At 43.9% G+C, this 15449-nt stretch overlaps 1 protein-coding gene across 3 annotated transcripts in view; it reads left to right on the plus strand.

Moving 5' to 3' along the window:
* PGBD2 (piggyBac transposable element derived 2) overlaps positions 1-15449 on the plus strand; it is a 43265-nt gene that overhangs the window by 14158 nt on the left and 13658 nt on the right. Inside the window, exon 2 of one of the 3 annotated variants that reach the window (XM_036224179.1) lies at positions 9525-9614. The exons of 1 other annotated variant lie outside the window; for it this stretch is intronic. The gene's annotated coding sequence lies outside the window, so the exon portion shown is untranslated. Of the gene's footprint in view, positions 1-6212; positions 6303-9524; positions 9615-15449 lie in introns of those variants that run through there. One more of the 3 variants, XM_036224180.1, reaches the window with a different exon arrangement.

Genomic DNA, 15449 nt, shown 5'->3' on the forward strand with positions numbered 1-15449 from the left:
TAGCTCTGCCTCCCTGGTGGAATGGTGGGCCTGGAAGGAGCTCAGTTCCTGCCCTGTAGCCCATTCACTCTCCCTCACAGCTAAAGCTCTCACCCAGGTTCACAGCTTTAAGTACCATTTATATTCTCCGGCCAATTCATTTCTCTAGCTAGGACCTCTGCGCGGACCTCAAACTGGGTCTACTGGCGTATCCAGTAAGCACCTCACACAGAAGCATTCAAACTGAACTCGTAGTCTCTGCCCACCCCAGCTCGAACCTGTTCTTCCACAGCTGTCCTCCTGGTCTTGACTAATGGCACCTCCATACTTCCAGTGGTTCATGACAAACCTGAGGCATCATCCTGGACTCCACTCTTGCATTCACCTCAGCAAAGTCCATCAGCTCTACCTTCAAAATACAACCAACCACTTGTAGCACCTCCGCTGCTCCCAGCCCCGTCTTACCCACCCTCATCTCCTCTCTGGATATCTCCATGATAACTAACCTTGCAGCTTGTGTGGTCTCCCTGCAGCTGCTGTGCCCCTCCTCGTCTACAGTTGGCACAGTAGCTGGGACCTCATCTCCTTCATGTCTTTACCTAGAGGTAATGGCTTGATGTACTGTGGGTTGTAAGGCTCCCAATTAAATTTGAATTTTAGATAATTAATACCTTTTAAATATAAGGATATGTACAAAAAACATCAAAGAAACTCTTCTATTGCAACTCTTCTCATGTGTTCTGTCCATACCAAAGACATGAAAAAGAATTATTCTTTTGTGTGCCGCGTTGCAGTGACTTTCCCCCTTTATATCCATACCAATACTCTGTATGTTTAATTTTGCATAGTATATGCCATATGTCGTCATACATGAATGTCATGGGCTACATTAATGTAGCATGTATTCTTGATAAGCATGTAAACATTGCGTTCTTGATATTACATCATCCATATTATATGTAACTGTGCATATATTTATTGTCCCCATGGATATTCTTTACCTATAGCAGTTCTTGACTTTATACAGGACATTAAATCCTTAATCGTATGCAGTGCATCCAATTGATTCAACTCTCATCAGCATGTGTGTCATCTCCAGTAGCATTGCTTAACAAGCAAGTTTCAAGAAGCCAGCAACCTCTTGGTTAATGCTCCTCCTCTGGCCTGGGGCCCATCCCCAGTGGGAGGTGCTAGCCTGACACTATACTTAGCATCTAAGTCTTTCTTCAGAGCCATTTTGCCTAAAATCTCCACACATTCCCCTAAATAAGACACTTTGATGAGTAGCTGACTCATAAGCCCTTGTTCCCACGTATTATTGTGTCATGCCTGTGGCCGGCTCCATTGCTGGGTGGGGGCTGTAGTTCTGCTCACAGCTGTGGCAGCTGAAACTTAATTGAATATTATTTACCAACATTGTCAAACATAAAGTGCTATTTAGTCAATGCTTGATGGACAAGAGAATTTTTATTTGTAAAATTTCACCTTACATATACACACGAAATAAACTAAATAATGACATAAATAAATAAAGCTATAAATTTAATTCCCAAAGTCACTTTCCCCACTCAAGTACCTATAACTACATCTTTTAAAACAATTTATCAGCTCCCTAAAGCAAGATAGTATTTATAAACAAGTTATCATAAGACATACATGACATTTACTCACAAGATAATAAACTTAATTTTAATAGTTTTTTTCTCAAAAATTAAAAAAAAAACTTATTTAGCCTATTTCTCAATTAAAGAGAATTTCAAAATTTGCATTTTTAGAAATGATTCTGGTTTGATCAGCTGGATTTTCCCCCTCCTTTTCACCTAAAATTTAAATTTTTTTCTAAAGTTTTGACTTTTTTTATTATTAATTTACTTAATTCAAAGCAAGACACTGAAAATGTCTAGACAGGTTCTTAAAAACCTTATAAAGGTGTAGCCTTGGTGCTGATCTTTTTTTTTTTTTTTTAAAATTATTTTTACTACAGCACCTGGTCTTCCTAAGTGGTCTCCCATCCAAGTACTAACTAGGCCCAATCCTGCTTAGCTCCTGAGATTGAACATCAGGCTTATTCAGGGTGACATGGCTATAGACCATGGACCATGGCTCCACTGGGGTGTGAACCAAAGACCTTCAGCATGTAAAGCAGACTTGCTAACCATTACACTATGGAACCATGTCCTATGCTGATCTTTTTATTAATTTTTGATAAAATTACATATGCCGGTATCCACATTACAGTGAGTATGCTTTCTGGATATTAAATATCTGAGGGGACAGGCAACAAGCTCACTATTTAGGGGGCTCATTATTCAGGTGGCTCATTACTCCTGGCTCAATCTGTCTCCATAGGACACAGCAGTCATACAAATTAAGCAATAAATGAAGGTTTGTCCTATACAAAGCAGGACATGTGAGGGGTGGTGAGTTTCTTGTCAGTCACTGTGTCACATGATTAACTCAATACAATTTGGCATAAAGTATGCTTAAGAGAAACAAGAAATAAAGTAAAAAATTTAAGCAAAGCTGTAAAAAGCTTTAGCTGAAATAAAAATAAGCTACAAAAGGTGACTTTAATATTTCTGAATACATGACAACTAAGACTCCAATATGCTAAGGCCTCAACTTAAGAACAAATAAATTAGCCTTTTTTTTTGGCCAGAATCTAAGGAGCAACAGCTTAAAACTCAAAGGCAGGGTAAAGGATGTTTCTATAAGAGACAGAAAAGGAGAAGATAAAGAAGACTTAGGGAAAAGCTATGTAGGCAGAGGCAGAGATGGGCATGATGAACCAGAAGCCTAGGAGTGTTATGGACATCTGCTCTTGGATTCCGGGCCAGCCTCACATTCGTGTGAGATTGGGATTGGTCTTTCATCCACAGCTGCAGTCAGGATGGTCTCGTCTCAACTCCCTTACTTTTATTACATCTGCAAAAGAATCTTATTCCAAGTAAGGACATATTCTGAGGTTCTGGGTGGATATATCTTCTGAGGGTCTTCACCATTTGAGGATAGTTAAGACCTCAAATACCATCAGCAAAGCAACTGTTTCTTTATATACATCCTTCAATATACTCTAAGGAGATAAGCCAGTAGAGGAGAAATCAGATAGGCTCACCTGAAAGACCCCGATACCCACCTCTCCATCATCCTTCTCTTCTTTCTCTTCTCTAACTTCCATCCATCTTTCCATGACTATCTTATTTTCCCTCTATTTTTGGTCTGTACTCATTTCTCCCTTTAACCTCGACCCCACTTCCCCATATATCTATAGTCCTTAATAGCCTACAGTGGGCACCTGGTTGGTATGCTGATTTTTTCTCAGATTCTTCCATCCACCACCTGAGCGCATTTCCAAATGAAGAGCCACAGTCTCCTGCACATAAATAGTGATGTGCTGCTTAACGACAGGGTATGTTCAGAGAAATGTGTCATTGGGTGGTTTTGTCATTGCACAAGCATTACAGGGTGCACGGACACAGACCTGGCCCACTACTACACACTGAGGCTTTATGGTACAGCCTACTGCTCCCGGGATACAACCTTGGACAGCATGTTACTGTACAAAACAACACAAGATTAAATGAAATGCAGGAGAAAATGAGGCTGTACATGACATAATGTTCTAGAACAAACTTGTTTTTTTATAAGAATACACTTAATGATAAAAAGTATAGTGAACACATAAACCATTAACAGCTGTTTATTATAATTTTCACGTAGTACATGCTGTACATAATTGTACGTGCTATACTTTCATATGACTGGCAGCACAGTAGGTATGCTTACACCAGCATCACCACAACACATGGGAGTAGTGAGTTGTGATGTCATGATAGCTCTGATGTCACTAGGTGATCGGCACTTTTCAGCTCCACTATACTCTTATAGGACCAGCATTATACGTGTGGGCATCATCCACCCAGATGCAGTCCCTCCACACGCCCTTTCTACTATCTGAGGACAGAAGTGCGGAGATGGGGGGAGGGTTCAGTGTAACCCCTCCCCAGGTTACGCATAACGTATTAGCTAGAGGTTGTGAACATTCCCATCACCCACATGGGAGCAAGGAACCTTAATTCCTGAGGGGAACAATGCTTTCATCCAAGCAAGATTACAGGTTTCCTACTGAGCACTTATGTGGGAGAAAATGGCTTAGGTTAGAATCCACTTATTAATTAGGACTAAGGCTGGGTATGTGCCATATCTGTATGTCTCTACCTAGATAAGACAAGTCAGTCAGCTGCCTTCACTAACTTGCTAAGAAAGGTCCCAAAAGAATGAAGATTCCAGGACATAGCTAACACATGCAACCCCAAAATCCTGCCCTCTCACCAAACTACCTCTCCTTTCACAGCTGGTGGAAGTGCCGTTCTTCTACTCATGAAGCCAAACCCTCGAGTCTTTCCAGACTTCTTTCTCCCATGTCCTCCATCCAACTTATGAGCAAATTCTGTCATCTCTACCTTCAAATTATAGTCAGAACCCTCCTGCCTCTCTCCCTCTACCATGAGAAACCTGGTCCGAGGGCGTGTTCCTCATGTCTGGTCTGAACTAGGATTGTACCTCCTGCCCAGCTCCTTGTTTCTGCTTCGCCACAGAGGTACTTGTCAAGATCACATCAACTGCATTCCCCCTCTGCTAGAGCCGCGAGTGAACTTCTGTGACATCACCTCCTTGACTGTCCTTGTCCACTCAGCTCCAGCCATGTTGCTCCTCAAACCTGCTAAGCTTGCTCTTACCTCAGAGCCTTTAAACATGGCTTTCTCCCTGACTCAAGTATCTTCTCCTTGGATTCTGCATGGTTTGCTCTTGAGATCTTTTGGCTTTTCCTAAAATATAGTCTTCTCAGTGAGGATCTCCCTTACCACACTGTTTAAACCTGGATTCACTATCCTCCTTCCCTGCTTCATTTTTCTCCATAGCACTGCCCATTTGGACAAACTATGTATTTTACTAGTTTGTTTGTCGTCCGTTTTTATCACTGGAATGTAAGTACCATAAAGACTCCGTGTGCGTGTGTGTGTGTGTGTTTATAGACACACACATGTTTGGAGAGGATGGGGGTAGACTAGAGTAAAGGAGGGGACATTGGAGACATTTTCAGTTGTAACTGGAGGGGCAGGGCTGTGGTGAGCTACTGGCACCTAGTGGTAGAGGACAGAGATGCACAATACCCTACAATTGAAGAGGAATTTTCACTCAAAAGGCTAATCATAGTTCTTTGTTCTGCTTCTGCAGATATGCTTGCTGCATAGGCCTTATTCAAAATTAACTAAAGACTCATCTTCCATTTTGCTTGTTCTAAGCAACAAATGTAACTGCCTGTACCCCCTAGCAACTCCCACACTTTGTAGCTCTTTGTAACTGCCTGCCACCCATAGCAACTCCAGTGCTTTATAACCATCTGAGGACAAATTAACCAATCAGCTCATGCCAAATAATTCTACATAAGCGATGTTGCAATTGAGCTCCCAGCTCAGATCTTAAGAGGGCTAGCTCTTCTGGGACTGCTGGCCTAATAAACCTGAGTTCTCCAACTCTGAGTGCTGCTTGGTTTCTCGCTGGTCTGATTTTTGCAACTTTTCTGCAACACAATCAGGGGTGCCAGCTTTGACAAATAAAATACACGGAGTAAGAACGGTGGCCAAATGAAGTACAGGACTCCCAGTTAAATTTGAATCAGATTAACAGAGTTATTCATATGAAATGCAAATTCAATTGGGCGCCCTGTGTCCAATCTGGTGACTTTCCTTACAAAGCACAGGACAGGCGCCCACAAAAAGATTTATGCAGGCCACACATCCAGTGTGAGGAGGCTGAAAAACCTGTCACAGGGCAGTGGTTCTGGGACCAGGGTTTGCATCACTGCCCACCCTCAGCAAGTGAATTGGTAGATCTGCGCAGGCTCCCGCATCTGCTCTTCTATCAGGGTCCCAACATGAAGCTACCATGGGCCTGGGACCACGTGGGAGAACCACCATCCTGGAAAGAAATAAGCCTTCGTGCCCTCAAGAGCAGGAGCGAGGACGGTGTGTAACTAGCAAACAAGGGAGCAGGGTGGCGGAGGCAACTGTAGCGAAGGGGTTAGATTCGTGGTCCAGGCCAGGCATCGGCGGCACTTTTGGGGTCCCTCTAGGCGTCGCGGAGGCCTGGGCCTCTCGATGATCGCTCGAGTCGGGGGCGCGGCACAGGCGCAGCTAACGCTCACGTGCCAGACGTTGCGCGGCCGCGACGCCCCACGCTGCTGCAGACGTGGTGTGCCAGCCTCAATGCTGGCGGTGGTGTGCGGCTCAGCCGCAGAGGCTCGCGTCGGGCCAGCGCAGGTAGGCGTAGCCGTGCTCGCGCTGCCGACTGGGCCCCGGCTTGGGTGAGGGGGCGGCAGGCCCCGGCGTTGGCCCTCATTGCCACGTGCAAGCGGCGGGCGGATAGGACTCGGACAGGAACAATGGGTCTCCCGGCGCCGAGCTCCGAGGGTCAGCACGGGGGCGCTCCGGCTGTGGGTGAGGAGGCGGGGCCGGGCGGGGCCGGGCGGGGCCGGGCGGGGCCGGGCGCCTCCTCAGGGAACGGGCGTCTCTGGCCCGGGCGCGCTGCGCGCCGGATGTTTCTGCGTTTGTGCCGGTTTTGCCTGCGTCCGAGGTCCCCGGGTTTGCGGGGGGTGTTTTTGGTCTCTTTGTTGGCTGTGAGATGGGGAGGATAAGAGAGGGGCCCATGTCTCACAAAGGCCATTTCAGACCATTTTGCACCTGGCCCAGGGGTCATTTACATTTATAAGCTGTGTTAAGAAAATTCATTTCGAAATAATTTTATGAAAGTTACAAAACCAGTACAAAGAATTCCCACATTCCGTTCACGTAGGTTCCACCTTATTTAACAGGAGAGTCGGCACAGCTAGGACAGTCACGTCAAGTCTCAGAGTCGTCTGCTCTTCTTCCCTCCACCCTTTTTGTGGTATAGGATCCAAATCAGTATTTAGTTGTCGTATCTCATTGGATCAGTTTACATTTTAAACAGTGGCGGCCCCATTCCCCAAGATTTTTCAGAGTCACTGGGCACCAGGCCTCTAAGAAAGAGCCTTTTTTTCCTGGGTGCCAGGGCCAGTGAAGAACATGCAGCTGGGCCTCTGGCAGTGTTGTATAGGTGGTTGCCCCTCCCTTTGTGTGGTGACCCACCATGCTGCCCAGCCTCTCCAGGTGTGCTTGCGTAGGCCCACCTTTGGCCCTCATCTTTCTGAACGCCCGTCTGGGCCATCTCTTTCCTTGTGGGCCTCCTCCCTGGGTAATCTCTTGTGGCCTCAAGGATCCCGTGGCTTTGGGCATTCCACAGATTCTCAGAAAACACACTCATATGACTCTAGCCCAGGCCATTTCTCTATCCCAGACCTATGGAGCCTGTGGCCTACCTGCTGACTTTCCAGGTCATCTCAGAAGCATTTCCCTCTCAATTTGGGTAAAACTCAAATGGAGCTCACCCACACCTGGTCCCCTTTTGGTCTCTCAGCCTCTCTGAGTGGCACCCAGACCCAGTCATGCAGCCAGGACCTCAAGTGGGCTCCCCATCAGCCCTTCCCCTGCTTTTCTTCATCTCTCCCATCACCTTGCCTTCCTGTCTGTCTCCCTGTACCTCCCTTGGTTGAGGTCTTCACTCAGCTGTTGACATCACAGTCAGAATAAGCTTTTGAAATGCAAACCTGATTGTGGTGCTCTGCCTGCCATCTTTTTTGATTTACCTTTACTCTATGATAAAGGCAAGGCCGTGTGCAGCAGGTGCAGTCTTCTCCTGTGTCCACTGTTTCCCAGGTGACCTGCTCCAGCCCGACTGGCTTTGCTTTCCCCCTTTGTTGTTCCCTCTGCAGGGAACTCTCCTCTGCCTACTCAGAGTTCCTGCTCTTCTTGTAGTTCTCTGTCTGGTCATCCTTTACTTAGGGATGTGCTCTGTGACCTCCCTTACTGGGTTCAGCTCCACTGCCCTCCTTGGTAGCCCTGGTATAGCGGCAATTTTATACAAACATCCTTGGTACCTAGTAGACACTTCCAATGTTGGCCAAGTGAATTAAGAAGTGATGGGGTACTTACTGTGGCTGCCTCGTAGCCTCTCGCTGGACATCATTGCCATTGGGAGCTGGCATGGCCCGTTAAAGCACTGCTTATTCTTGTCCCGTTCCTCTGTTGGTTCCATCAGGCAGGACAAGAAGGATGGAGTAGCCACACACAAAGGAATGGAGGGCCTCAGGGGCAAAGCCTGGGGACCTCTGAAAGGGAAAAGTGGCTTCTGTCACCTTCCTGCCTAGCTACCCCCTCTGTCCTGGCTGAGTCCACTGTCTTGAGTGACTCTTCCTTGACACATCTTATACCAAGGTTTAAGAGAATCTTTAGGAAGGTGTTGGTTAGAGCCAGCATACATCATATGTTTCTAGTTCCATTCTAAGCAGCTGACTGAAAGCCACACAGGGAGGGTGGACATGCAGGGCTTGCTGCAGGATGATGGGGAAGGTGCCCTGAGGTGGCACTTTTGCTCAGCAGCATGAGTTATTCAGGTCAGTGAGTACTGTTGAGTGCCTGGTGCACGCCAGGAGTCCTGCTGGCTTCTGAAGGTATGAAGTGCACCCATTCTGCACCCGTCCCACCATCAGGACATGTGGTGGGGCCAGGAGCAGTGATCCAGGTGAATGCTGTGATGGGGAAGCCTTGAGCTGGAGAAGGACAGTGCAGGTCAAGGGGTGGTCTGAACTGAGACAGGTGCTGGTTGAGGGGAAGGGTCGGGACTAGGCTGTGAGTGGTGTCAACCTTATTCGGGGCCTGTGGATTGTGACCAGGGGTGGCTCTCTGCAGGCCGTGAGAGTGGGCTGGTGTCAGCATGGCTGGCTGCAAGCCGTCATTGAATGTTGGCGAGTGGACGAAGGGTAGACTAGAGCACAACAGAGGGAACGATGATGCATCTGATGAGCTGCCGAGGGTCAGAGTGACTGTGAAATGGTCACACAGGTCACATTTCCTGACCCAAACCTGTCCAGACACAGGGAAAAAGTCAGGATGTTTGAATTTCGTCAAAGTCGTATGAAGCATCCCTTAATCAAAGGTATTTCTGCAGCAAAATGCAGTATTTATAATAAGTAAAGGAAATAAAGATTATAAAAAACCTCACACCATGTCAGATTTTTCTGCCAAAGAGTTTGTTGTCAAGTTTTGAAAAAATGTTCAGTTTTCACGGCAATTTTTAATTCTGAGAATTGTGGGTGGGTGGGTGGGGGGTTGTGGATCTGAAATGATAAGTGACATGTGTAGAGCAGGCCTGTTGTGTGTGTTTCACATCCGGTGACTCATCACAACCACTCTGTGGGACATGGCAAAAATCCCATTCTAGGGGAAAAGCAGGTGACCACCTATGGTCACCCAGCTTGTCACTGAGCTCTGTAGAGCTGAAGGGGCAAGGTGTTTCTCCTGTTCAGACCCCTGGCACCTGCACAGTCAGCCCAAGCGCCAGCAGGGTCAGAAGACGGGGGGCACCCCTCAGAGACTGTGCTCACACACCTGACTTCCATTTTCCAGATGCTGGAGCCTGTGGTCTGGCCGGGTGATGAGCTCTTATCACAAGCTGTAGTTGGAGTGACACACAGTATCATGGAGCCAGAGGAAGAGGTTGGTGGTCAGGACACCATGCAGACCAGCTGGGACGCATGCTGGCTGGGCGTTAGGAAATTCTGGTGAAGAATTTCATCGGGATTTCATAACAGAGTCTTCAGGACACTGGGGAGATGACGGTGTTTTAATTTTCTTGTGGTAGCTGGGCAGGATAGCTGTGTTCTGGACATCTCAGATGAGTGCCTTCTGCCTCCTACTCGCCCATCACCGCAGACAGTGGTCTACACCAGAGGCATTGAGGGACTCAGCTGTCTCCTGTGCCTTTGCATGTATATGTGTATCTGTGAGTGTGCGACACATTCAGTATATATAAAATGCACAGGAACAGTTTAAAGAATAATGAAACAATTTTGAATATCACACTCAGTTTAAGGAATAAATCCTTATCAAAACCTTGGAGTTCCCCTTTGTGTCTACCCTGATTGCACCGTTTCTCTTCAGAGGTAACCACTGTCCTGAAGTTCCTCCTCGTCCTTGTGTTTCTTTACAGTTTCACCATGTGTAAGTGTGCGTCTCCAGATTCTGTATAGTTTCCCTTTAGTTTTGTTTACCTCTTGGTCCCTGTAAAGTGTACTTATGTGGCAGGTTTCCTGGTGCATTGCTCCGTGTTCTGTTGAGGACCCTTCAGTGGTGTGTGCAGCTGATGTTCTCCACCTTTTCTGTTGTGTTCCCCGTGTCCCTTTTGCTGGTGGCCACTTGGGCTGTCCAGTTTTTGCCACTGAAGAGGTAGTGCTGTTGAGCGTCCTGCTCCGAGTGTCCTGGTGCACAGGTATGCCGATGCCTCTGGGGCTGCTGGTCCTTGAGCAGGGTGTGGTGGGAAGGGAGGCAGATGCTTGGTTGTCATACTGGGAGGTGGGGTGCTACTATCTCTGGCGGGTAGAGCCTACAATATACAGGACCCTCCCCAACGCCCCCCACCCCCACCCCGGATCCCAAAGCTCCCTCCCAAAGCTCCCACAAAGGTGCTTTTGCCCATGGCTGGCTGCCAGGTCACTGTGTGGAGATTTGCAGGTTGGTGCCCTCCTATCCACCATCTTGCTAATGGACCCCCACTCTGTTCAGGGTAGAGCAAGCATGTTTTGTAACTTTTTCAGCCGAACATTAATCACTGAAACTCATGTGTTGGAATTTCTTACTATGATGAGAGATTTGTCAATTTCTGTAATTCTGCTATTTTTTTTAAACTCTATTTTGAAGTTAGATGCATAAAGTTTAAACTTTTTACGTATTTCTGGTAAGTCAAAACTCTTTTTCTCTTGAAGTGACTTTCTTGTTCTCTGATAATGCTTCTGTTTTTTATTTTACGTTATCATTAATGGGAAAGAAAACCGCAGCACAATTTACCATCTTTAACCACTTGTAAGGAGTGTTAGGTATACTCACGTTGTCATACAACCAGTCTCCAGAAATTTTCCATCTTGGAAAACTGAACCTCTACACCTGTTAAACAGCGACTCCCTGTCTCCCCCTCGACCCAACCCTGGTGACCACCATTTTGCTTTCCGTTTCTGTGAATTTAAGTACCATACATGTTTCATAGAAGTGGAATCATACGGTATTTGTCTTTTTGTGGTTGTTTTGTTTCATTTAGCATGATGTCCTCAAGGTCACCTGTGTTGTGGCACATGAAAAGATTTCCTTCCCTTTCGAGGCAGCATACTAGTCCATTGTAGCTATGCACTGTGTTCTCTTCACCCACTCACCTGCGGTGGACACTTGAGTTGCTCCCTGCTGCTCGGCCATTGTGGATGTTGCTGCTTTTTTTTTTCTCTTGTGGTTATATGACCAGGGTGGGATTGCTGAACATATGGTACTTCTGTTTTTAATTTTTTGAGAAACCATCAAATACCGTTGTACATAGTAGTTGCACCATTTTACATTCCCATAAACAGTGCAAAGCGTCCTAGTTCCTCCACATGCTGTCTGTTTCTTATCTTCTGTGTTTTTCATGGTGATCACTGTAATGGGTGTGAGGCACTGTCTCATTGTGGTAGGGATTTGCATCTCTCTAACAATGTTCGGCATCATTACATATGCTTATCGGTCATCTGTATGTCTTCTTTGGAGAAATGTCTATTCAGATTATTTGTCCATTTTTTAATTGGGTTACTTTTTTCTTTTTTGCAGTTCAGTTGTAGGAGTTCTTCATTTTCTAGGTATTAACTCTTTATCAGATGTGTGAATTGCACATATTTTCTCCCATTCTGTGAATTGTCTCTTCTTCTGTTGAATGTGTCCTTGATGCACTTTTAAGTTTGTTGTAGTCCCGTTTGTCTATATTTGCTTTTGTTTTCTTTGCTTTTGGTATCGTAGTCAAGAAATCATTGTCACATCCAATGTTATGAGTCTTTTGCCCTGTGTTTTCTTTGAAGAGTTTTATAATTTTAATGCTTGCATGTAGGTCTTTGATATATTTTAAATGAACTTTTGTATATGGTGTAAACTAAGGAGTAAGGGCCCAACTTTATTCTTCTGCATATGGATATCAAATTTTTCCAACACCATTTGTTGAAGAGACTGTCCTTGCTGTATTGGCAGTCTCAGCATGCCTTTGAGGATGACCTGGTTGTGTGCATGAATGTTTATTCCTGGCTGTTCTGACGCGCTGGTCTGTGTGTGCATCCTTACACTAGCACTACACTGTTTTGGTTTCTGTAGCTTTGTAATATGTGTTGAAATGAGGTAGTGTGAGTCCTCCAACTTTGTTCTTTTAGAAAATTGTTTTGGCTATTCGGAGTCCCTTGATATTCCATGTGAATTTTAGGATGGATTTTTCCATTTCTCTGAAAAATGCCATTGGCTTTTGACAGACACTGCATTGAATCTGTAGATCACTTCAGGTCATATGAACATATTAGGAATATTACGTTTTACAGTCCATGAACACAACATGTGTTTCTAATTTTTGTTTTTATAAAATTGTTTTCATTAATGTTTTGTAGTTTTCAGTGTACTGCTCCTTCATTTTCTTCATCGGGATTATTCCTAAATATTGTATTCGTTTCAATGCTGTGCTAAATGGAGTTGTTTTTTTGTTTGTTTGTTTTTTGTTTGTTTGTTTGCTTGTTTTTTTAATTTAAGTAACATTGGTTGATAACATTACTTAAGTTTCATGTGTACCACATTATAATTTCTTATCTATATATACCATAGGGTGCTCACCACCAGAAGTCTAGTTTACATCCATCACCGTACACTTGTCTAAAACAAGAACATGTCTAATAGAGGAAAGTAGGCATCTTAAAAAATGCAAAGGGAAGAGGTTACAGAAATGATCAACTCAACTAGTTAAAGTTCATTCCTAACTGCCCTCTCCCCACTCCAGGAGTCTCCAGCTAACGTGTTTTCCTCCATAGCTATCTCCCCCATCTCAAGGACTGTCCAGCTCGCATCTGTTGATTCATGGCTTGCTAACCAACTAATGTCCTTCCTTATCTCTGTAGCTGCGTAGAAATAACAAGATTGTATAAAACTGCTTCTTATGTTACAATTGGGGCTCAGCCTTTGGATGGGAATCTGCTGAGCAGGTGCTGGCATTAATAAGTGTTACTTCCTACTTATAACCTCAATGTCCCGTCTCTCTGTTCAAGAATCCTATAACAGTGCTGATAACGCCAAGGTCATAAGACAAAAGACTTGTAAGACCAGTGGTCTGAAAATTCCTCCCCCCTTGTAGCCCTCCACCCGAAGGTCCTCCTCCCCATCCTGAGTCATAAGGCAGACGGGAAACCTCAGACAAGGGAATTACGCATCCCTTACATGGACAGTGCAGAGGTATATAAACTAATAAATCTAACCAAAGCAAGTTTGTGCATAGAGTTGTTAACCCCATGGACTCCGCTGGCCAATAAATTCTCCTTCCTCTAACAAAGTTGTCTGAGCATCCAAATTCCTCCATTAGGTGTCGCTTCCTGCAACATAATCTTTTAATAACACGTGGAATATCTATGCCCCTCTATATTTTAAGAAAAGCTGCACTCAATTTTATGCCTAAGTACTCCTCAGCATAACCTCATTACCATAACAGAATTGACCCATTTTGCCCTCCCCCCACTCCCTTCCTCTCTGGAAATCACCAGTCTGTTGTCTGTATTATATGAATTTCTGTTTTGTTTGTTCATTCGTTACTTTAAAAAAAAATTCCACCCTCGAGTTAAATCATAAAGTTTTTTTCCTTTTTCGCTTGACTGACTTCATTCAGCACAGTACCTTCTAGGTCTATCTATGTTGTTGCAGATGGTAAGATTTTATTTCTTTTTTTTGATGGCTGAATAACATTCTTGTTGTATATATGTACCACATGTTCTTTATCCAGTTGCCTATGGATGGTAGTTGCCTCCATATCTTGGCTATTGCAGAGAACATAGGGGTTTGTAGATCTTTTTGAATTAGTGTTTTGAATTTCTTTAGATAAATACTCAGAAGTGGAATTGCTGGATCATAAAGTAGTTCTATTTTTAATTTTTTGAGGACCCTCCAGACTGTTTCCATAGTGGCTGCACTAATTCGCAATCCCACCAGCAGGGCAAGAAGTTTCCCTTTTCTCCACATCCTTGCCCACTTGCTGTTTGTTGATTTATTGATGATGATGATCTTACAGGTGTGAGGTGATCTCATTGTGGTTTTAATGTGCATTTCCCTAATAATTAGTGATGTTGAACATCTTTTCATGTGCCTTTTGGCCATCTGTGTGTCTTGGAAAAGTCTCTGTTCCTATCCTCTGCCCATTTTTTAATTGGATTTTTTTTTCTATTGTTGAGTTGCATGAGTTCTTTATTTTGGATATTAATCCTTGGTTAGAAATACTGTTTATAAATATCTTCTCCCATTTGATTGGTTGCTTTTTGTTTATTGATGGTATCCTTTGCAGAAGCTTTTTTGTTTAATGTACTCCCATATATTTTTGTTTTTGATTGTTTTGCTGGTGGAATCAAGTGTACAAAAACTTCACTAAGACTGATGTCCATGCTCCTGTGTTTTCTTCTTTGCATTTTGTGGTTTCAGGTCTTACATTCAAGTCTTTAATGCACTTTGACTTAATTTTTATGTATGGTGTAAGATAGTAGTCTAGTTTCATTCTTTTGTATATGGCTGTCTAGTTTCCCCAAATCCATTTATCGAGAGTTTCCTTTCTCTATTCTATGTTCTTGCCTCCTTTGTTTTAAATTAGTGTTATTCATATATATATATATATATATATATATATATATATATATATATATATATGTTTATTTCTGAGCTCCCAATTCTGTTCTATTGGTTTCTGTGTCTGTTAGTTTCTGTCAATAGCATACCGTTTAGATTACTGTAGCCTTGTAGTATAGTTTGGAGTTGAGGAGGGTGATACCTCTGGCCTCGTGCTTTTTTACGCAGGAATGCTATGACTGGGTTCTTTTATGGATCTACAGAAATTTTAGGTTTTTTTGTTCTTTTTGTGAAAAATGCCATTGGCATTTTGATAGGGATTGCATTGCATCTGTCAATTTCTTTAGGTAATATGAACATTTTAACAGTCTTCATTTCATCTACTACTTCAATGAACATGGAATATCTTTCCATTTCTTTGTGTCTTCAGTTTCTTTCAACAGTGTCCAGTAGGTTCAGTGTACAGGTCTTTCATCTCCTTTGTTAAGTTTATTCCTAGGTATTTTATTCCTTTTGTTGCAATCATAAGTATTTTTTCATTTTCCCCTGAAGGTTTGTTGTTAGTGTATAGAAATGCACCAGATTTTTGCATAGTGATTTGTATCCTGAAACTTTACTCATTATTTCTAATATATATTTTTTTGTGGAGTCTTTAGGGTTTTTATATATGAAATCACATCATCCACA

The sequence above is a fragment of the Rousettus aegyptiacus genome, unplaced genomic scaffold (genome assembly GCF_014176215.1).
Source record: "Rousettus aegyptiacus isolate mRouAeg1 unplaced genomic scaffold, mRouAeg1.p scaffold_m13_p_7, whole genome shotgun sequence".
NCBI classification, from domain to species: domain Eukaryota; kingdom Metazoa; phylum Chordata; class Mammalia; order Chiroptera; family Pteropodidae; genus Rousettus; species Rousettus aegyptiacus.